Source organism: Chrysochloris asiatica, unplaced genomic scaffold (assembly GCF_000296735.1).
Source record: "Chrysochloris asiatica unplaced genomic scaffold, ChrAsi1.0 scaffold00118, whole genome shotgun sequence".
Taxonomy (NCBI): Eukaryota; Metazoa; Chordata; class Mammalia; order Afrosoricida; family Chrysochloridae; genus Chrysochloris; species Chrysochloris asiatica.
The window spans coordinates 2,736,341-2,743,830 of record NW_006408636.1 but is presented as its reverse complement, the minus strand read 5'-3'; positions in this window follow the sequence as shown (position 1 = coordinate 2,743,830).

Genomic DNA, 7,490 nt, shown 5'->3' with positions numbered 1-7,490 from the left:
TTCTTCCTCTCTGTGTTGTGGGAAAACCGTGGGCTCAATGATGGACTCTTTTGAAGGCATCCAGACTGGGCAGAGAAGGTGCAACAGGGAAAAGGAGGAAGAAATGTGTAGAATCCACCCACACTTCCTTTTGCAAATGTCCCTGTACCATTTTTAGTGTGCTGGTTCACTATGCCAGTTGGGTTGTGACCCCATCTTTTGAACTCAACCCAGGCGGGGTGACCACAGAGGGAGTCCCGTGTCTGGATCAATTCCTAAATCACAATATTTTCCTTTATGCAGTGATTTTTTTTCCACCGGTGAGTGAGGGAAACTGACGCCCTGCACCTCACACTTGATCCAGAGCTCTGTGGTTGTCCCATGAAAGCAGCTTCTCTGGGTTTTCAGTCCATCCCCTTTGGAGCCTGTCCTACCTGACTCTGTTTCTGCCATCTCCAAAACTGGAAGTATCCTTTGATCAATACCATTGACTCTTGGTCATATGCTATCTCTTGAAATGGCTGAACAGTGATCATTTCTTTTTGTTATAGAAACTCTGTGTATACTTTCCATCTTCTTTTGATGCTTTCTGCATCTTTTGCCCATGGAGACTTTCAATATTGCAAGTCAAGCCTTGATTTTTTTCATCAGTTCTTTCAGCTTGAGAAATGTTGAGAAATGTTCTTCGCTTTGGTTTTCTAACTCCAGGTCTTTTCACATTTCTTTCCTATCCTTTACATTATTGTCTCGAGTCACTCTTTTAAATTTTCTTTTTCAACTCTTTTACCTCCTCATTTCTTCCTTTTGCTTTAGCATCTCTATGCTGGAAAACAAATTTCAGAGTCTCTTCTGACACCTTTTTGGGTCTTTTCCTTCTTGTCTTTTTAATAACCTTTTGTTTTCTTCCTTTATGATGTTCTTGATATCATCCCCAAACTCTTCTGGTCTTCCAACATTAGTGCTTAATGCATCAAATCTGTTTTTGAAATGATCTCTATATTCATGCGGGATATGTTCAAGATCATATTTTGGCTCTTGTGAACTTGTTTTGATTTTCTTCAGCATTAGCCTGAACTTTATATGAGCAATTGATAGCCAGTTCCACAGTCTGCTCCTGTCCTTGTTTTGGCTGAAGATATGGAACTTTTCCACTGTCTCTTCCCATAGATGTAGTCAAGTGGATTCTGTGTATTCTTCCTTTATATGAACCTCATATTTTAAACGATCCCATAAATCAAGCTGTGAAATAAAATTATAAGTTTAGCTTTATGAAATCTGAGAGAGATATTTGACTACAACCATAATGATAGAAACCTATGTGCTCTACTGTTGTTAAGTGCCTTCGAGTCAATTCGGATTCATAGTGACCCTGTATAGGGTTTCCAAGGAGCAACTGGTGAACTTGAACCACCAACCTTGTGGTTCAAAGCGACTTTTCAGTCCAGCACATTAACCTGCAGCAGCACCACACCAGGATGCCTATGTGCACTATAGTCACATAAATTATATAAAGCTTATATTGTTGTTGTAAAGTGCCATTCCATTGGTTCTGACTCACAGAAACCCTGTTTAGTGTTCTCAAGGTGAGTTTGAACCACTGATCTTGTGGTTCAAAGCATTATCTTGCAGCATCACACCATGACTCCATAAAGCTTATAACTATTAGTTAAACAGTAACTAACCTTTATGAACGGAGTCCTGTGGAACAGCTTGAGCCAGACCTGAGCTTTTTCTCACTAAGAGAAAGTCCTGAACGGGGTTGTGGAGGAAGAGAGAGACAGACTAAAAGGAAATGGGCTGAAAATTAAATCCTGAGTTATGTCATAAGGAGAAACAATAATACCTTGAAATTTCTCAAGTGGCTTTGAAGGCAAAAAAGCCAAGGGAAGAGTGTAAGAGTTATACTCATATTTTGCCACAGGTTTTTTTTGAGTTTTAAAATTCAGATTATAGACTATAGTATCCGATCTGTTTTTTTGGTTTTTTGGGGGTGGGATGGGGTGCTGTTGTTTTGGTCTTTGGTCCTTCTCTTACCTTCAGGGGGCTCTTTCTCTCCCTACATTACCCAAGAAGAGACAGCAACTGTGGTCATATAGCCAAACTACAATCACATTCTATGAAAACCCACCATCCAAGCAATAGCCAATACCAGCTGCTATACATCAGATAGACAGCCAACACCTTCTACAGTTACTCTGAGTTGAGTAATAAGAAAAGTGAAAAGGGAAGCCCATCTCATGAGCACATCTACCTGGGGGCAATCAGAAAGCTTAATAATACATCAACATACAATCATCTAATTATTGAAAAACATTTGATTATTGAAAATGCCCAAGAAACAACAGAATATCTGGGCACATGTCCAGAAACAAGATACCATAACTGAAACAAATGAGCTGGAGGTAGACAGACTTCCCATTGGAAGGAGGGCAGGCTTTGTAACTGCCTGAGAAGGAATTCAGGAGAATGATATTGAGACATATCCAAATGCTCCACAGACTGGATGAGAAAAATAAGGAAGAAGTCAGAAAAGCACTACAGGAACAATCAAGATAGATACAGCGTTGGAAACAATCCAAAACCTACAAAAGAGACCCAAATGATTAATAATAAAATATCAGAAATGGGCAAAACACTGAAAGGGCAAAGGAGTAGAATTGAAGAGAGGGATCCAGAACCAGTGAGCTGGGAGAAAAATCTCTCAATACTGCTAAGATAGAAAAGCAAGCAGAAAAAAGGATTTAAAAATATCTGAAGAAAATCTATGATTCATGTGGGACAACATGAAGAGGAATAACATGAGAATTATTGACATTCTGGAACAGGAAGAATCACAGAAGACCAAAGAGGAGATAGTTGAAGAGCTTCTGGAAGAAAATTTCACTAACATCCTGAAAACTGAAAAGATAAGCATTCAAGAAGCTCAACGAACCTCAGGAAGGATAGATCCCAAAAAGAAAATCATCAATACATATGATAATCAAGCTCTCCAAAATCAAAGACAAGGAAAGAATCCTGAAAGCAGCTAGGGAAAAAGAAGTGCTACTTACAATGTCAAGCAAATCAGATTAAGCTCTGATCTTTCAGCAGAAACCATGCAGAGTTTGGAAAAATGAAGAGTTACCCAAAAGGAGAACTCTGCAGAAACCATGAGGTGACAAAGCAATAGGATGTCATATACAAAACTCTGAAAGAAAGAAAACACTGCCAACTAAGAATCATATACCCAGCAAATATGTCCCTCAAATGTGATGGCAAAATTAGGACATTTCCAGGTAAGCATACATTAAAAGAATTTGCAATAAAAAAAGGCAATGGGGAGACATATATAAAACCCTGAAAGAAAACAAACAAACAAACAAACAAACTGGAAAGCTGTCAATAAAATATGACAGTGTAATAAAAGCATTCCAGAATAAACATAAGCTAAGCAACTTTATTATCAAAGCCAACCCAACACTTCAAAACATCCTAAAGGGAGTTCTTTGGACTGAAAACCAACAAGAACAGACAACAACCAGAAATTGACAAATGTGGCAGCACCCCATGGAACTCAATCAACAGATGGAAGAGTCCAGAACAAAACAAAACCAAAAGAACTAATTCAGAGGATCTGGGAGGTCAGTCTATGACCAAAACAATTACAATGTGAAAGAAGGTAAAAACATAGGAATAGAGATCCAGGTGATGAGGAGGTCAAGTAAACTGCAGGATAAAATAGACAGTTTTAATGTACAAAAAAGTTAATAGACTATAGGGTAACATCAAAGAAAATCAATATTTCAAAACACACCAAGAAAATGAAATCCAAGAAGACCACGTAAACATTAAAACTATGAAGAAACTGACAAGAAAGAACACAAAAACATGAACTCAGCACAGGAAGGCATGCAGAACAAAGAAACCAGCAGCGCCAAAACAAACAAACAAGCATAATGACAGCAATTCATTCATTTGTTGTTGTTGTTAGGTGCCATCAAGTCAGTATTGACTCATAGTGACCTTATGCACAGCAGAATGAAACACTGCCCAATTCTGGGCCAACCTCACTGTTGTTGCCACGCTTGAGTACATTGATGCTGCCAGCTGGCCAATGCATCTCATTGGGGGGGGGGGGGTCTTCCTTTTTTTCTCTGACCCTCCAACTTACCAAACATGATATCTTTCTCCAGTGACTGGTCCCTCCTGACAGTATGTCCAAAGTATGAGAGACGAAGTTTGGCCATCCTGGCCACCAAGGAGCAGTCTGGCTGCACTTCTTCCAACACATATCTGTTGGTTCTTTTCGTAGCCCATGGCACTTTCAATATTCTCCTCCAAAACTATAACCATAACTAAATGTCAACAGATTAAATGCACCAGTTAAGAGATGGAGAGTGGCAGAAGGGAAAAGAAGAAAAGATCCTTCTGCAAAAGACACGGTTTACACACAAAAGACAAAAGCAGATTAAAAGTTAAAGGGTAGATAAAATATGCCAAGCTAATTGCAATTTAAAAAAAAAATGAGCAGGACACTTTGTTGAACTTGACCTATATTTATGGATGTAGTAGCTCAAAATACCAACTAAGAGGGAAGGACTCTTCACATCAAGTATCAATCCTATCTCTTCTGTACATAGGGTTGATAGGGATGGGCAACTTAGACATTGGCTACCTAAAATGGGGGCACTATAAAGGCATGAAATGACTGGCTTACAAGATTTCAAGAGGGAGTTTAGTTTCAGAGTGTGCAGGGGAAGAATCCCCACTGAATAGTTTTCATCTTGTCTAGATGGGTCTGGTGAAAGGAGATTGGGGGGGGGGTTGAAATAGAGTCTTGATATGGCACTGTAGTCTTGATATGGCACTGGACTGAAAGGTTGGCTTTAACCACAAAGTCAGTGGCTCAAACTCTCCAGTCACTCCTCGGAAACCCTATACAGGGTCACTGTGAGTCAGAACCAACTTGGTGGCACTTAACAACAACATTTAAAAGCAGCTTGTCTAGTTTCACATAATTTTATTTCAGAGATTAGGCATACTGGAACACATGAAACTTATTCTTTCAAAGAACAATATAAAATTAAGGAACATATCCTGTTTCAAGATTCCAGGAGCTCTGGTAATGCAGTGGGTTATACATTCGAACCTACCAGCCACTCTGTGGGGGAAAACTGAGCCAGTCTATTTCTGTAAAGATTTACAACTTTGTAAACCCCATAGAGGAGTTCCACATTGTCCTACAAAGTCTCTAGAAGTTGAAACACACTTAATGGTAATGGGTTTTGTTTTTTGCTGTTTTTCATCCAGATGTCTTGTAATTATGGCTTATTGATCTTGTAATTGTCTCAGCAAGATTTCTACTCTTCTATTCTTTATAATATTGAGTACATATATTATGACTTAGTCATCATACAATAAAATCTTTGGTTCAAAGTTCCTGATAAAATTATATACAATAACCCTAGTATAAAGAAAGCAAAAATCCTCACAACTGGACTAATAAATAACATGATAAATAGAGAAATGATTGAAGCCATCAAAACTTAATTTTGCTTGGATCCACAAATAACTTTCATGAAAGCAAAAATAAAAAAATCAAATGACACAAGAAATTCTGGCAAGGTGACAGACTAGGCAGACATATAACATGGACCCTGTACAGCAAAGATACAATGGACCAAATGAAACAGACACATATGAAAATCCTGGAACCCCAAGCTTCAAAGGAAAGGTTAAGAGAACTGGATTCAGTGCTTATTGAGTGAAAAAGCTGCATATGGATGACAAGAGAAGGAGACTGACTAGTGAAAGACTGACCAGATGTGAAGCAGCTATCTTAAAATTTTGTGAACAACTTTGGCAACAGAAGGTGTCCTGGTAGAGCAGATTCACACAGATTACAGGAAAGGTGAAATTCCTTCTTTTGCCCCACACTCCTCCTGGTGAGCAGAGGTGTGGCCAACTCCCACCCACATCCACCACCATTGCAGAGTTCAGAACCACAAGTTGGGAACCACACCAGTGTGTGGAAGGGTCTGGCTGTGATATTTTGGTTTCTAGATTTAGGTGGACTCAGCTTCAGACCTACAGAACTCTCAGAGCCACCAAACCAGCATTTAACCAGTCACTCTGGCCCTCCCTTCCCTGTGCTCCATCGAGGACCTCCATAACTACTTCTGGATTGAGTACCCTGAACATACATAACACCTAGGAGGATAAGAACTCCATATAGGGCCAGGAACTCCACTGTTACATCCCTCTCACACCACTTAGTGAGCTCCTTGGCTTGCATGAGACAGCAACCATGACCATACAGCCCAACCACAACTGTACCCTCTGAAGTTTCACCCAAGAGGTAAGAGCCAATACCAATTCCTGTACCACCTTATCTACAACAGCCATCAGCTAATGCCAGTCAAACCCACCCTAAACTGAGGTGCATGAATAGCAAATACAGAATATGCACATGCTTTCATTCTCTAATCATACTCACAGGAGAGCTTTGTTGGGAGCTTAAGAACACATCATCAATAAAATACACCACAACGTCCCAGATACAACAGACTATTTTAGTTCACACAAAGAAACAAGAGAGAATGGCTCAAACAAATGACTATGATGCAGAGCCAGGAAATGTTTCTGCAGAAGAAAAGCCAATAGAAGTAACTGAAAACTAATAGAAAAAAAAAAAAAAGAAAAAAGTTATTTAGGTACCTTGGTACCTTCAAGGGATTCAAAGAAAGCAAGAATAGCACAGAAAAAAAAAACAAAAAAAAACCTTTAGACGAATTCAGGAAAACACTACAAGAACAAACCAACCAAATAATTGCAAATTTTGAAACAATACAAAGCCTGCAATTAGAAAGCCAGAAGATTACTAAGATTTCAGAAATGGTCAATATCCTGAAAGAACAAAAGAGTAGATTAGAAGCAATAGAAGCCAAAATTAGTGAGCTTGAAGATAAGTCTTTCCATGTAACTATGCTAGAAGAACAATCAGAAAAAAGAATGTAAAAATATCCAAAAAAAAAGTTTAAGAGTTATGTGGAACACCATGAAGAGGAATAACCTGTGGGTGATTGGAATTCCAGAACAGGAAGAGATATTAAAAAGCACAGAGAAAATTGTCAAAGAGTTGTTGGAAGAAACTTCCCTAGCATCATGAAAGATGGTAAAGTAAGCATAGAAGAAGCTGAGTTAACTACAAATAGAATAGACCTCAAAAGGAAATCACCAAGACATATAATCAAACTTTGCAAAACTAAAGACAAGGAAAAAAAATCCTGAGAATAGCTTGGGAAAAATGAAGAGTTACCTAAAAGGGGAACTAATAAGACTAAGCTCTGATTACTCTGCAGAAACCATGCAGTGACAAAGCAATGGGATGGCATATACAAAACTCTGAAAGAAAAAAAAAAAATTGCCAACTAAGAATCATATAAGGAGCTCTGGTAGCGTAGTGGTTACGAATCGGGCTGCGAACCTTAAGGTCAGCGGTTCGAAACTACCAGCCGCTCCGCGGGAGAAAG